Source organism: Leucopleurus acutus, assembly GCF_964270905.1.
Source record: "Leucopleurus acutus genome assembly, chromosome: 8".
Classification (NCBI taxonomy): Eukaryota; Metazoa; Chordata; class Mammalia; order Artiodactyla; family Delphinidae; genus Leucopleurus; species Leucopleurus acutus.
Genome location: NC_139151.1, coordinates 20,889,410 through 20,906,836, shown reverse-complemented (window position 1 = coordinate 20,906,836; position 17,427 = coordinate 20,889,410).

The following is a 17,427-nucleotide window of genomic DNA, read 5'->3' as shown; positions in this document are numbered from 1 at the left end:
GGCTTATTTGTCATTGATTTATTTCTTCCTGTGACTTAGACGCTTGGGGAATTCAATAACTTTTTATTTAGCTTTTTTGTCTTACCTAATACATTAAAAAATTCAAAGTATTCTTCTGACCAGATCAGGGTCTAAGCACTAGAGACTATCTCTGACTAGGTATACATTTTAACCCAACTATACTCAACATCTCACGTAAACACAATCAGTATGACCTCTATCTTTTTCTAAGGTAAGGTGATCCTGACAATATTCTCTGAAAATTTTACACTCACCGACTGACCCGTATTTTTGTTTTTCCTCATTCCCAGTTTTCAAGGTAAAAGAAATGCAAACAGAAAAATTTAAACAATCTCCTTTGGAGACATTGCCCAGTTTCCTGTTAGGCAGAGAACCAAGTTTTCTGAGTTGGTAGACATGTGATGCAGAGGTTTGAAGTTTTAGTTTTGGGGTTCCCCTTCTCTCTCTTCACATCAATTCATTCTTATATTTTTGTCACCTAAAATGATTTTAAAACCTCATTTTCTGTACTTTATATCTCTTACAATGTTATCTAAAAACGTTGATATTATGACATTAATTTTGCTTTTATACATGTGCATCTTCACTTACTTCCTAGTGTTTGCTTTCACACTTCATTGCTCCTACTGTGAAGATAGGTACATTAGTCTGTTGTAGCTTAATGATGTAAGTCTTTATTCATAGTTGTAATTCTTTGTTCATATAGTGCCTTACAATTTGCAAAGAGATTTCACACAAATCATTATTATTCATTTACTCGTATATTAAAAAATATTTCAGTGTCTACTATATACCAGGCACTGTGCTGGGCCCTGGGAATATAAAGACCAAAGAGACACAGCTCCTGATCTCCAGGAGCTCACAGGCTCAACAGGGAAGCACATAAGGCAATAGACAGGATACTATACTCAAAAGTAAACTTCTGATCATGGTTTGGATTTTAAATAGATCTCTTTAAAACTGGGAAGTGAATATATTGACTAATGGACACTGGTATTTTTTTCCATTTGACAGTTTTGTTGTGTGTGTATGTGTGTGCGTGTGCATGTGTGTGCATAAAAACTGAATAAATTAGCATTTTGGCTTATAGATTAGTCTCTTAAGAGCACAGCCAAAACTTAACCTCTACTAGGTAACAGGACAAATGTAAGGACCTGATCCTTGAACTTGAAGCCTGTAATCCATGACCCTTGGTGATCCCACCAAGGCTCACACAAACAGGGGAGCCCAGTCTGGTCAGTCCCCTATTCCTGCTTTACTTCTCAACATTGGCCAATAATGCCAAATATACAAAGGGTTCCTGTAAAAGGTAAAACTTTTTTTCTCCTTTGCTGGCATCTGTGTTGTAACTCACACATAAGGATTTAAGCCTTTTCCCGTGCTGCTTTGTAACTCTGGCATCATTCAAAGTGGAAATGGATTCTGATGGCGTAAGTGTTATTTCCTGGGCAATAAACATCTTAAATAGAGAAGTGAGTCAGCAGAGCACATGAAACTGATGAACCAAGATTAGTCACATGGGTAGTAGAGCTGCTTAATCTGAATATAACTTTCTCTTCAGATCATTTCCCTTGAAATTGGGTGGAAATCCCCAAAACTTGCTCAATTTGGCAGCTGCAAGGGTGAGCTAAGGCAGTAGTACTCTGGCAATACTGCAGTGGTAGCTGTAGCTATTTGAATAATCACAGTAGTTAATCCATTTTAATTTGACCTTTCCTTTAGGTGCTTTAAAATGTATGAATTATTAGGAATATTGTAATATCCAACTATAAGGAAAGATGATTAAGAAAAGGACTCAGAACCGTAGCAAAAACTAAATGCTGTTTCATTCTAATTTGGGGATGCTTCAGAATGAAGCAGTCCTGTGTTCTCAGAAAAAAAAAAGGAGGGCGTGGTGGGATGCAGTGTGACTGTTTTGGTAGGACTAGTTAGTAATCTGATTACCTATCTCAAGGTCTCAAAATCTATATCTGAAAGTTACCTCATTTCTTTTCCTCATTGCAATGAAAAGTAACCTTTAATTTCAAACCTGAATTTTTATACTGGGGACACAGAAATCTTTTTTCTCAAGTTCTAAGATAATTGATTCTAAATGTAGTTTGATGCCTGGTGGGGCAGAACTTTAAGATTATGCTGCTTTTTGACTTGAAGTGGAGGCAGTCAATCACTTACAGCAGAAATTACCCAAAGAAATCACTTGATTGGCTTTTCCTGACTGTGGAATTGTGACTCCTTTCTCCATTGCCCAAGGGAGAGCGTATATCTTCCCTCCCCTCTTCCAATTTCCTTAGTGTGCATGGCTCTGAGTGAGAGGTGGAAAACTTATATGAAGAACTCAGGGAACCTCTTGAAAGGATACATCTCTAAGAGTCCAATCTTTGCCCTAACGTTCAAGGTTAGGGAGTGTAGTGGGAGGGAAACTCCATGGCTGACTTGAAGACTTCATGACAGGTAATGCCAGGAGTTCCAGTTCCCTGCTATAAAATAACCAGGATGGCTGGAGATGGAACGAGTGAGCTGGCCTTGGTGCTGGTGGCATGAGGAGGTGAAGGGCACAGTGCTGGAAACTGACCTCATCCAGCTTTTATGGGGCAGACTTGCCTCCTGGGAAGTAGCTGCATCAAAAGAGCTGTCATCTTGAGAACATTTAACTGAACTTCACACTGAGGCATGAGCTTGACTTCTCTCGCGGAACTCCAGTCTAGACTGTAGCAGCAAATGGAAAGTCCCTAAGACTTTCCTCAGGGCATCTGTGCAACTAGCTCCCAGAGTGACCCTTCCAGAAACAGCTGATCTGGTGGCGACAGAGGCATCCTTCAGCTACTAGTGTCAAGAGAGCTTGAGTCTCTCTTTCCCTCTCTTTGTGCACTATCCTTGCACAGAGTTCATGAACCCTTAAGGGGAAGCAGAAGGCCTTGAGGAGACTGAACTAGACTTGCACTTGGGAGGCTGAGAATTGCATTTTAGGGGGAGGGCATTGTTCACTCCAGCTGTGCAGTTGGATACCACAGTTAAAGAAGTAATGGTTTACACATATAAGTACAAATAAACATTTTAAATAAGGCTTAATTCTCCGTGTGAAAAATAAGGGAAGATGTCCCCCCTCCCTTTTCTTAGAGCATTTACTTTAGAAAACTTGTTAAGTTTTTTCTGTCTCTCTGAAATATATGTAAACACTTTTAAAAGTTAAATAAGCCTTTTGTTAGATTTATGACCCAGGAGTGTCTCTCTCAAGGGCTTGGGGGCCATCCCTTTGAAACATCCAAGGAAGATGTTTCCCTATCTCATTCTCTGTGGGCGGTAACAGCCAAACTTCTGTGGGCACCTGAACTAAATACCTCCTGTCATAGAAATAGAAATTTAATTAATACAGATGGTCACCCCAATTACCAGGTGAACTGAAGACGAACTATGTGTAATAAATGGTGTTACCATGTCTTCTTACTCAAAAACTTGTTATTGCTTGTCTTGAGAACATGTACTTATGTTGTATAAGTGGGTGAGATTTCTTTTTGTCTTCGTAATCTTTTAACAGATTGCCTGCGATGTGCATTGCATCCTTGTTTAATGCTTATTCAATAATAAAAATGTTTTCTTTCTCTTCCTTTGTGGAGAGATTTTCTGGGTTGGGAGAAGATTTTGTTTTTAATTATAATTTGCCAACACACACTAATGCCACAACCCAAAAGAACAACAGATGTGAAGAAAGAAAAATTTACGTCTAATTGACTCCCTGCTTCAGAAGACCTGACTTCTAATTTATTAATCTCTGACTTTACAAGAGAGCTGCTGCCTTATCTTTTTTCCCTTTGTCTCTTACTCTTCCCCTCAGTTTTTCCCACTTTCTTATATTGCCTGTCTCTCTTTTATCCTGTTAAAAGATAACTGTCAAAATAAGGTAAAGTCTTGACTCATACAAATATAAAATTGAACACATGTTAAAGATTGAATTCTATTCATTAATCAGTGAGGGAACCAGGAAGAGGCAGCAACAGGTTCAAATGAGAATCCAAAGAACAGGCCATTTTTAGATCAAGAATATTGAAATAAATGTGCAAATTGTAGCAAAACTAGTTTTCCTGAAGGGAGAAGGGAAGTCAATTGCCCTTCCACTAGATAGACCAGAACTTGCATGTTCAAAGACAAGAATTATTTTGTGTTGCTATCGGTTATGTACAACTTACATAGTGGTAAAATAGCTCCCATAGAATTGGAACCAGATAACTGGAGGTGTCTCCTTAAGACAATGCAATTTGATATGAAAACAACCTAAGTGTCCATCAATGGATGAATGGGTAAAGAAGATGTGGTGTATATATTATAGTGGAATATTATTTGGCCATAAAAAGAATGAATATCTTGCCATTTGAGACAATATGGATGTACCTTGATGGCATTATGCTAAGTCAAATAAGTCAGACAGGGGAAGGCAAATACTGCATGATCTCATTTATATGTGGAATCTAAAAGAAAAGCAAAAAGAAAATCCAAGCTCATAGATACAGAGAACAGATTGGTGGCTGCCAGAGATGGGGATGGGGTGGGCAAAATGGGTGAAGGGAGTCAAAAAGTACAAACTTCCAGTTATAAACTAAATAAGTCAGGGGGTTGTAATGAGAGCACAGCAACTATAGTTAATAATACTGTATTGCATATTTGAAAGTTGCAAGAGAGATCTTAAAAGTTCTCACCACAAGAAAAAAATTCTGTATGTGTGGTGACAGATGTTAACTAGCTCTACTGTGGTGATCACTTCACAATATATACAAGTATTGAATCATTGTGTTGTACATCTGAAACTAATATAATGTATATCAATTAAGCCTCAGTAAAAAAAGACAATGCAGTTTTCCACTGAACACAAATTTTTCTCTATGGTCTTATTCTTCTTATTGTAAGAAAATAAAACAAAACACACATGACGACACTTTTGAGAAGTTGACAGTATGTAGTAATTGTTTCCTCTTTTTCTCTACCAAAACAAGTCTTTTACTTTAAGTCTGATTAAAAATCATCTAACCTAGGAAGAGTTCACTGATTAATCTTACCGAACGTGGCTTCCCTGTTATTGCCATCATCATTAGTAAACATTTATATGTGTGTGTGTTTAATGTACTATTTCTGTATCTGACGCTTATTGTCAGAATAAATAATTGTAGCTCTGTAAGGCCATGAATAACTGCAACACTTATTAAGATTACTGGTAAAGGTAAAAAAAAAAAAGTAAGACAATTGCTTTTCTTCAATTTCAAGATGGCAAATAACCTGCCTGACTAATTAAAACAAGCAAAAATACAAGTTTTAAAAGCTAAATGTACTAAATTGATTAATGATTTTGGCTTATATAGATGCAGTCTACAATGTCTTATTTCTTTGCTTTTAACATTTTTCAAATATATATATTTCTATTAGAGATAGGTTCTCTTAGAGATATGTTTCTTCAAAGCAGGTTCTGAGCCTAGTTCATCTTTGTATACCAAGCACCTACAACACCTGGCACATTGTTGGTTCTTATTAATATCTGCCAAATGACTAACTCCCTGACTAAATTTCTTGAGGGCAGAGATCTCGCCTGCTGTCTCTCTGGCACACTCAGTGGATGTTGGCTAGCATTCCTCTACTAATCTCAATTAATCTCTTTCTCTTCTCTCCTTGGGGCCCTGGGATGTACAATAAATAGTATAGTGGTTTATGGGAAAACCTTGTGGCATTGTGAAAAGAGCATGGGATTGACTATGGGGCTGGGAAGTTTGGCACTATGAGGGACTAGTATGTGATCTTGGGGCAAAATAGTTTACTTCCTAAGCTTTCATCTTTTATTTTCTCTGCACCTCAGTTTACTCTTCCGTGCAATGGAAGAGCTTCTAACTTTTTTTTTTAATTGGGGTATTGTGATTATAAGTAAGACCTATTCTGTTGAATTCTATGGAAGCAATTAAAGGACCTGGAAAAATATGGGCTTCAATTTAATTTTGGTCATCTGGTGGGGGTTTTAGTATCTGCAAAACAACTCAAGGATATGGCTCAAGGTATCATCTATAGCCCTTGAGGAGGAACTAAAACCTTTGACTTTGTTTTATTGCTAAACTATTATTATTTTTCTTGCTTGGTTGCTATTTTTGTTTCTGCATTTTCTCACTTCTCTGATTAATTTTGCTTTTTGGAACTCAGGGAAGGCCTAGGAGGCTAAAGGTTTTCTACAAACAAGAGGTGGGGACATGGGAGGGTCTGTCTCTGGGAAGGCTCCACAGGGTCCTGCTCAGTTTCAATCCCTCCTTTTCTTTGGTACTCCTCAATCTTAAGGGGAATGGGGGTGATGACCCCTCTGGCTATTTCCTGCTGAATGGGAGCAAAGTCAGTTTTTTAGGATTAGAGGAGAGAATGTCATTGATTTTCATTTTAAAGAATTCTTGAGTCCAGACTTAGCATCAGTATTTTGTATTATGAAAACATTACCTCTCTCTTTGATTGCTTTGTCACAGCACTTGGACAAACATTTGAAAATTAATAGACATATTACAATGAGGATAATGATCAAAATTTACCACTGTAGTATTCCCTGAAAGAGTTCTCCTATTCCAGATGGCATCCAGGAAAATAAGTTCTAGAGTCCTCTTTATGTACATTCTGTAGCCTAGTAGCCTTTTGAATTATTCTATTTATTTGAGTTTCTGCAGGGGTGTTAATATATTAATAACAGAAGCTATTGGCCACTATACATATGTCTTTTCGTTTGTTTGTTTGTTTTTCTAAAATATAATTTAAAGCAATTTTATTGTCTAGTATTATTCTGGCTAAAAAATCTAGTGCCCGGGGCTTCCCTGGTGGCGCAGTGGTTGGGAGTCCGCCTGCCAACGCAGGGGACACGGGTTCGTGCCCTGGTCTGGGAAGATCCCACATGCCACAGAGCAGCTGGGCCTGTGAGCCATGGCCACTGAGCCTGCGCGTCTGGAGCCTGTGCTCCGCAATGGGAGAGGCCACAGCAGTGAGAGCCCCGTGTACCGCAAAAAAAAAAAAAAAAAATCTAGTGCCTTCTGCTTGGAGGCTACTGCTTGAACTATCTCATTTGTTATTACTATTCCTAAATTAAGAGACAGGTTTCATAGTTATAAGAGAAGACCTTGAGATCATAAGGATGCAATTGGCAGCTGTTAGCAGATATTGGTTTGAGAATGTCTGGTGGTGTCCTTGAGTCTGATATAGTTCAGAAAATTCAGGTTCTCAGTAATACAGGACAGTGTCTCAAATCACGTCCATAATGGCTACTCAGCTCCATTTTGGATGCCTGAACCACAGTTACTCCATTTTGATTTCTTAAAATGCATTATTTTCTTCAGTGGTTAAAACAGATGTACAATGCATGTTTAATAGGCCACAAAACATGCTGTTCTGGTTAGCATAAAAGTTAAGTTAAATAATGTATTAGTCAGAATGACTTCTCCGTGCTTCAATCTGTGAAAATTTCCTCTACTATTTCCCCTTTTGATTGGAAAGTTTTTGATAGAAAGCACTAATGATCAAAATATTTGTCCCTCAATGCTGGGGTGGTTGTTGCCTGCTCTGGGTCCATCATGTCCCTTGGTGTTAAGCCTCTTTTTCATTTATAAATATTTGCCTAGTTACCTATGTTGGGGAAAAACTAATCCAGACACAGTGAACAAACACAGAGGTATGCTAATGGGGAAACATTTTATAGGCTATATATTTTATCAGTTATACCAAAGCATGGCACAAACATTGTGCATATGATTTTAGCAGTAGACTTAAAGCAAGCAGTGATACATGTCATGAATAGTTATACTCTGAAAACTTCACTAGAGAAGTTTCTTTCCATCCTGAACATCGGGGTCCAAAGTATGGTTAGAAGTAATGCAATAACTTTCCATTTTGATAGGGAGACAAACATTTGGTAAACAGTTCAATTGAATTAGTAAGATAGATCTTACAGGCCTGGTCTGGATTCTTGGGTCAGTTGCCTACCACTGCTGTCATCTTCTTCTCGTCCTGGTTTGGGTATTGTTTGAGGTCAGTAGTCCTTTCAATAGACCAATCTGGTTTAGAGACCCTTCTTAATTGGGAAATATGAATTCAAGAGTCAACTTCCTTCAGTTTCATTGTGCATGAGTTTTAAGAGTACCTGATAAGAGTCTTTTCATCTAGATTAGAGAGAGAGTCTTTAAAATTATTATTATTTTTTCCCTAGTATTCATGATCCCCTGGTTGCAGGTCATGGGCCATCTGATCTTCATCCAAAGATAGATTACTGTGATCAGTTTCAGAAACAAGCTTAGAACATCCTTTTAATAATTCAGTTAAACTTTACAATAATCTAGTATAGCAACAAAGAATCATCTTTGACATAGGTAATAGATACAAAACCTTAATATATATGAAATATCAACAAAGGTATATTATTGAAACGTAATTTTCTGTCTGAATTATCCTCATTCCTAACAAGTCTAGCCAAATTAAGACTAATTTGTTTGCAAAATAAGTCTGGATGCAATAAACTTGGCTTGATAAGGCTTCTGGGAACCTAAGAGTTTCCAATTTCTGGAGGGATCAGGTAGAGAGAAAAGATAAATATTTCAATTCTACTTACAAAGGTATAACTTATCAAGTTGCTGTAAGTCATAATTAGCTTGAGGGAAAAGGTTTCCTTATATCTGGAAAACACAATAAAAACATAATATTTCAGACAAAACCCATAAAAATTATAACTATATTAATCAGTTCACTCAGTCTTATGTAGCTGATCTTTGATGTTAACCTTTTTTTTTGGCTACGTTGGGTTTTTGTTGCTGGGTGTGGGGTTTCTCTAGTTGCGGTGAGTGGGGGGGACTACCCTTCATTGCAGTGTGCAGGCCTCTCATTGCAGTGGCTTCTCTTGTTGGGGAGCATGGGATCTAGGCGCACAGGCTTCAGTAGTTGTGGTGTGCAGGCTCAGTAGTTGTAGCTTGCGGGCTGTAGAGTGTAGGCTCAGTAGTTGTGGTGCATGGGCTTACTTGCTCCACAGCATGTGGGATCTTCCCAGACCAGGGATCAAACCCGTGTCCCCTGCATTGGCAGGCATATTCTTAACCACTTAGCCACCAATGAAGTCCTGATCTTAATCTTTTGTTAACAGTTTTATAAAACCATCAGGGTTTCCTTTAGGATTCTTTAATTTCTTACCCAGTTCAGTAGTATGATTTGAAAGTTATCAGAACCCTATACTTGTCAAAAAGTCCTTTCTATGAATCTTGAAGATGAAACATTTTTTTGCAAAAGCATCAGAGTGAAGCAATAACTGGCTATGAATGACAAAAGACTTAAAAGGCATGGTTAAAGATTTGATTACAGTTCAATTGACAAAGAAGTTTAACCACGTTGTTGTGACATGCAACATTGTGAGATAACTAGAATTATGACTGATAACATTATACCAGGACATAACCAAATTTTAGAAATTTCATATAATTTCTAGAACTTTTATATTGATGACATTTACCCATACACTATAACCTAAGAAATTTTATCACCACTCATTTGACAATGCTTCCCATGTAATTTAACATACTAAATAATCCCAATTAGCTTAATATTTTTCTCTCTCTCTCAGATACTTCAGGGGCCCTCTGAAGTATCCCAGAGTTAGCTAGAGGTCAAAAGAACTTAAGAATTTGATTTGAGGAAGTTTGTAAAACATATCAAAAAATTTCAAAACACCTGGTCAAATAGGATCACATAGGTCACTGTGAAACAATACTTAATCACTTAACCAAAGCGACAGTAAAAGATTTTAAAGGTAAATACAGAAAGTTACAATAGATTACTATAGATCACTTAAAAAGTAAAGAAACTTACAGCCTCTTATCAAAAGCATCTTGACATTTCAACAAAACTTTGTTTTCTTAACAGAGAGAGAACTTCAGTCTTACACAAGCTTACTTTTAATAATAAAATTCATTTACTTAATTAAATTTAATCAAATCTTAACAGTGTCTTTTTAAAAATAATTTTCAGAATATGAGGGATGAGGGAAAGGGAATATGTGGGATCCAGGAGGAGGATCAAGTTTTTTTTGTTTTAATATTTATTTATTTGGCTGCGTTGGGTCTCAGTTGTGGCATGTGGGATCCTCGTTGCGGCATGCGGGATCTTCGTTGTGGCACGTGGGATCTTTTGCTGCAGTGCAGACTCGTCTAGTTGCAGTGTGCAGGCTTCTCTCTAGTTGCAAGGGCTTAGTTGCCCCACAGCATGTGAGATCTTAGTTCCCCAACCAGGGGTCAAACCCATGTCCCCTGCGCTGGAAGGTGGATTCGCAACCACTGGACCACCATGGAAGTCCCAAATCTTAACAGTCTTGACCATGCACAAAACTTTTCTCAGGTATAGGTTTTCTATACTAACCTTCCACAACTTTCTGTATCCATATTAGTTTGTCCCTTATTTTCTTTCCCATTTAGAAACAACCAGCTTCATGACAAGATTATTTTCTTTTCCCTTAACAAAAATATCTCCATTCATCATGCCGTCTCTTACCAGCAAAATATCTTACTTTCTTTGTATAGTGAAGTTTTTTCCTTATTATTTCAAATAGCTTTAATTGAATATATATTACAATCTTTAACTCCTAAAAACCTTAATCTCTAGCAAAAACCAAGAAGCAAGTAATTATGAACTCCTTGCTATAACAGAATTTCCTGATTGGCAAATTTATGAACATATTCTATAACTTCTACAAACATACATTTTTTCCCCCTCAGTGTGGTACAAGACATGTGTCTAATAAACCTAAACATCTTTAGTATTTCCCTAGCAAGAAGACAAAAGTAGGTAAACTTAGACTTGCCTAGCAATCACTGTTCCAGTATTTTATCTTAATTTAAAATGGCATATACCTTCAATGAATTCTCATTATTTAACTTAATTTAGCAAAACTGTAAAGTTTCAGGTTACCAAAAAACTGGAAAAACTAAAACATAATTATTTCTAGAGTTCACCTAAAAGCTTCTATCCCATTTACATTTAATTTTTCGTCATACTGAGTCATTTATCTTGCTGACAAATTTGCAACTGTTATAATAAGATCTTATTTGACCTCTAGTAAACCTACCTATATTAAAAGTATTATACATAATGTTGATGACTCTAAAGACATGTCTATATTAATTAAATCAACAAGCTTAAACTAACTTTAATACCAGACATTAATTTAATGCTGAATATTCCCCAGATCATGTGAATCTGAAATTCATTTGGCTTAGTTTCTTTTATATTTCTGAGAATTTATATAAGTGCTTAATTTCCTTTAAGCCAATTAAATAGAGCTCACTTACAGATTGATTTTTGAATAAAGACAGAACTAGAGATCTCATAGCTTTTTTTTTTTCTTTTTGGCTGCACTGTGTGGCTTGCCGGATCTCAGTTCCCTGACCAGGGAACCCAGGTCGTGGCAGTGAAAGCCCGGAATCTTAACCACTAGGCCACTCCCTCATAACTTCATTTTGCAACTTAGTTATGAATCAGCTATTTCAACATAAAACTTATTAGTTTATAAATAACAGTTGGAATAAATTAAATTTACTCACTTGAGTTTAAAAAGCTTCTTCCCCCTCCTGTTTTTTTTTTTTAATTCAGTTTTAAATTCTACTAATTAACCCAAGGCCATAGTCTCAGGCAATGTGGGTTGTGTTTGCATTTCAAGGACGTGATAGCAGTTACAACCTTTCTCTTAGGAATACTTTTGTGCTCTTGGAGTCAGAGGTTTTTTTGTTTTTTTTGGTTTTTTTGACTGCATTGGGTCTTTGTTGCTGCATGTGGGCTTTCTCTAGTTGCAGCGAGCAGGGGCTACTTTTCGTTGCAGTGCGTGGGCTTCTTATTGTGGTCGCTTCTCTTGTTGTGGAGCACGGGCTCTAAGTACACGGGCTTCAGTAGTTGTGGCACATGGGCTCAGTAGTTGTGGCTCGCGGGTTTTAGAGCACAGGCTCAGTAGTTGTGGCAAAAGGGCTTAGCTGCTCCGCAGCATGTGGGATCTTCCTGGACCAGGGCTTGAACCCATGTCCCCTGCATTAGCAGGCAGATTCTTAACCACTGCACCACCAGGGAAGCCCAGGGTCAGAGTTTTGAAAAAATATTTTATCAAGTCATTTTCCTCTGCAGTCTAAAGAATACTGTGGCTACATGCTATTAAAAAGAAATCATCTTCTTTCTTTTCATAGAAGCATAGCTGAAAATTTCCCAATTTTGTAAACTACAGCCTAGGGGACTACAAGATGGAATAGAGATCTAATTTCCCATTTTTTCTTTCATATGGCTTGTATTACAAGAAATAGACAGACCAGAACCAGGCAACCCAGTGCTCAGCAGCCTCTCAGGGTCACATTTACCTAGTATGAGAATGGAGGATTTCCTACCTACTATTCCAGATGAGGGTGCGGACAAGCCTAGGTCTAACAGGGAGTTTCACTGGATGGTGCTGGATGACTGAGAAACTCCTTGGTCCAGAGAGGAAAATCAAATTAAAATGGTGCTCCACCTGGGGACCAGAACCAGATGACCAAGTCCTATGCCTTCTCCCCCTCAAAAGGAAAAGTTCCAGTCAAGGCAACCCAGGAGGGAAGAATATCCTGGTATCATCACATGTGAGGTTCCACCACTTACCAGAGATGTCTTACAAAACAAGACCAGAACCTTGTTTCCTTCAACCCAAAATTGAAAGTGCTGTGAGCCAGTAATGCCTATTGAGAAGCAAGTGCTCATTGTTATCCATGAGACAAAGGTGCTCAGGCAGCTGCTGGACAGGATCTGAGAGCTGCCACTGGCCAGACACTCACTTAGGTTGGGAGTCCCTTCGTGGTTGCCCAACGTTTTACCTAACTGAACTTGGGCCTGTTCACCTGATGCACAGCAAAGCCAATGTACTGACACCAGGTTGTGGTGGAGGGAAGTACAGAGTTTATTGTAGGTTGCCAAGCAATGAGAATGGGCAATTTGTGCTCAAAATACACAAACTCCCCAATGGCCTTTAGGGAAAAGTTTTTAAAGGTAACATTAGGGATGTGTGTTGCAGAGTGCCTGATCAGCTTGTGCACAGTTCTCTGATTAGTTGATGGTGAGGTCACAGGGTGATGATTCTGGAATCTCATTCATTAACCTTCTGGTTCCAACCGATCTGGAGTCTATGTGCTGATGGTCAGCATGCAGTTAACTTCTTTCACCTGGTGGAGGTTTTAGTATCTGCCAAACAACTCAAGGATATGGCTCAGGATCTAATCTATAGCCCCTGAGGAGGAACTAAAAGTCCTTGACTTTGTTTTATGGCTAAACTATTATTATTTTGTCTTGCTTGACTGCTTCCCTTTGTTTCTGCATTTTCTTACTTCTCTGATTCAATTTGGACCTTAGGAAGGCCTGGGAGGCTAAAGCTTTTCTATACACAAGAGGTGGGGGTCAAAGGGGATCTCTCCCAGGGACAGCCTGAGACCTGCTCGGTTTCATTAGCACTTAGATTAAATCTACACTCTTTATTCAAGTCCACATAAGCTCTGACCAAGCCCCAATCACCTCCCCTCCTGCATCCATGGACATTCTCCCTTCTGCCAACTCTCCTTCAGCCACAGTAGCCTCTTTCCCTGCCTCACACACCCCAAGCTTGCTCCAACCTCAAGACATTTACACTAGCTGTTTTCTTTGCCTAGAATGTACTTCCTCATAATCTTGGCATGAGAACTTCTGTCTTGGCCTTCAGATCTTAGTTTAACTGTCACTTCTTCATAGATATTCTTAACGGTCCACAATGCATTTTTCACTACCTAATATTTTTGATCTTTAAAAAAATTGTCTAGTCTCACTTCTCCTCTACTGGAATGTAAGCTCCTTGGGAACAGGGATCTGTGTCTCCCATTTGCTTAATCATTAATACCTATAGAAGAGCTTGGCTTATAGTGGGTGCTCAATAAATATTTGTTGGACGCATGAAAGTTACTCAAATAATTTTTAAGCTGGTCTTCCTCAATATGTGGGTGAAACTAACATGTGAGCTTTGGGGATGCAAAACATAGCTTCCAACCTTGATGAGCTGGCTGGAGAGCAATGAGGTGAGGAGGTAAGATGGCAGATCAAAGATAGATAGTCAGAAGATGGGAAGGGACCAGGAAACCAGGCTCATATATTTATGGAACCACCAACTGATGAAGTTTGTGACTTTGGCAGACAGCCCAGGCTTAATCACTACATAAAGGAGTAGGGAGACACTGCCCTATTCTCTAACACTTCAGGTTGTTATTGCTTCCTTAAACAATTTGTGAGCACCTGTCATAGACTACATTAGCCTTTGGAGCCCCTGGATTAGGAATTTAGTCTTGCTTGACTGCTTTCCTTTGTTTCTGCATTTTCTTACTTCTCAGATTAAATTTGCTCTTACATATCTGTGTAGTTAAGTGAAATAATGTCTAGCACATAACAGGCATTAAATAAGGGGGAATTTCATTACCCCATTGCTCGGCTATAACCATCCCTCTCAGGGTACCAGGAGAAAAGGGTGGGGCCTTTCTGGATACTGGAAGGTGAGGGTGTGAGGTGTCAACAAGGTGGAGAAGGAATACTGACCAGCCAGGGCCACTGTGTTAGTTTTGTATGTCATGCACCACCTGTACTGTTTTCCTCAGTGGGCCTTGGCCCCCCAGCAGGTGTTGGTGTTCTCTCTTCTCTAGTACATATTTAACCATGCAAGATCCTGAGGCTACAAGCCACTGCTAAGTGAAGGGCAAAATAAAAAGCCACAGATGCTGCCCTCCGTTTCTCAGCTCAGAGAGCTGAGGCTATTGACGGGAATCCTCAAGACTTAAGAGAACTTGGAAGTTTGTGCACTTTATTGACTGACTTGCTCTGTCTGAAAGAAACCATTAAGCCCCAGAATTTATATTTTCCCTTCTTAATTCACTCATATATTGAGTGCTTCCTGTGTTCCAGGTTCTGCACTAGGTGCTTGGGATACATCAGTGAATAAAATAGACAGAAGTCCCTGCCCTCATGGAGCCAGTATTCTACTGGGGAATCTCACAGTAAACAGTAGCATAGTGTATAAGTTAATTACATAGTATATTAGAAGGTAATGGGCCCATGATGAAAACTAATGCAGTTTAAGAGGGATCAGTAGCACCTGGAGGTGGAATAGGGAAGGTTATGGTATTAAATAGAGTAGTCAGGGTTAGCCTCATTGAAAAAGGGAGATTTCATCAAAGTCTTAAAGGAGGTGGGTAATTAGACAATGGACATTTGGGGGCATGGAGAGAATTCCAGGTAGAGAAAACAGGTAGACTCTATGGTGGAATCATTCTTGGTGTGTTTGAGGAGCAGAATGCCAGTGTGGCTGGAGCAGAATGAACGAGGAGGGGAGAAGTAGGAGACAGAGTTGAGAGGTAAGAGGGGACCAGATTGTGTAGGGCTTTTGTAAGCCATTAGGTGGACTTTGACTTTCACTCGGATGGAATGGGGAGCCTGTGAAGAATTTTGAGCAGAAACATCTCATGATTTGACTTATGTTTTCAAAAGGACCACTGCAGCTGCTATATTGAGAATAAACGGTAGGGAAGCCAAGGGAAGGAGTCCAGGGAGCAGGTTGGAAGTTGTTTTAGTATCCCAGGTGAGAGATGATGTGTGTCTGATCAGGGTGGTAGCAGCGGAGGCGCTGAGAGATGATTGTATTCTCAATATACTTTAAAGGTGGAACTAGGGAATTCACTGACGGTCCAGTTGTTAGGACTCAGCGTTTTCACCGCTGGGGCCGGCATTCAATCCCTTGTAGGGGAACTAAGATCCTGCAAGCTGCACGATGTAGCAAAAAAATAAAAATAAATAAATAAAAAATAAAGGTAAAGCTAACCTGATTGCCTTTCTTTCCTTTTTTTTTAAATTTAAATTTTCTTTCTTTTCTTGGCTGTGCCACGCAGCATGTGTGATCTTAATTCCCCGACCAGGGATCAAACCCTTGTACCCTCTAGTGGAAGCATGGATTCTTAACCACTGGCCCACCAGGGAAGTCCCTAACCTGATTTCCTTTTTGGCTTGAACAACTGGAAGGATAAAGTTGCCATCAACAACGATGGGAAAAGCAGGCTTTTCCGGGGGGGGGGGGGGCGGGGAGCGGATTCAATAGTAAATAGGACTGAACTATATATACACACAATAACTTGGATGAATCACAGAGGTATTTTGTTGAATGGAAAAAGCTAGTCCAAAAAATTTCCATAATGTATGATTTTTATGACACTCTGAAAAACATAAAACTATGTGAAAGACAAACAAATCAGTATTTTCCAGTGGTTCAGGTTGAAGGGTGGGTTTGACTACAAAGAGGCAGTGTGAGGGAATTTGGTTGTGATTAACTGTTCTTTATCTTAATTATGTTAGTAGTTTCATGAATTAATATCTGTTAAAGTTCATAAACTGCACGTCAAAGCAACGTTAATTTTATAGTATGTCAACTTAAAGACAAACAAATATTAAAACTTTTACAAATATTATGTAGGTGTTTCAGAAATTGATATTAGTTATCTATATGTAGTAATATTTGTGGAATTTTTCAGCTTTTAAAAATTATAATTTGATTTCTTATTTGAAGTATTCATTTTTGCACCTGATTTTTGTTCATAATATTTGTATTTTTTTTCTTAAAGTGGTTGTTTAATTAGGTAGGCCTCAGGCTCCCCAAAACCATCACCTATCCCTGTGGTGTTGAAACAGACATCAGACTGGAGACCTTGTGCAGTAAGAGGTTCATTATTGGCTTGTATTTCTCTGCTAGGGGCTGTACTTTTATCAGTCAGGTTCACTGTCAATGACTGTGGGTGCAGAAGGTGGATTTAGGGTATACTCTTAGACACTAGGACACAACAGGCAGAGCTCTGCTGGGACATGCAATGAGAGCTTAGGCAAAAGGACTGGGTTTAGTGGTGACAGAACAGCAGAGATGCCTGTTGTTTGATGCCATGCAACATCTATTTCTAGGAGGAGCCTTCCTTGGACATGCCACAGAAGGTGCTCTCAAGGGCTTTAACCACAAAGCATGGTCTGGGGGGCCTTCAGGGCTATGGCAGCACTTATGGACGGAGGAAACTGCTAGGATGGTTTCCATTTTAGGCAGGTGAAGTGTGAGATGTCTGTTAGGCATCAGAGTAGAAACGTTGAGTAGAGGGTTGAATACATTGCCTAGTTCAGGGGAAAGATAGGGCTTCAAATATAAATTTTGGAGTCAACCTTTATATGGTATTTATTTCTGATCCAGACCTTGCTCTGAACAGTGAGCACTGCCCTGTGATGATTCTCCCTTTCCTTTCTGTTTTTTACTGTCATATGTTATGCTTTGGCCTTTACTTCCCCATGCCTCCAACAATTCAGCCAAGGAAAGGAAAAGGACCCAAA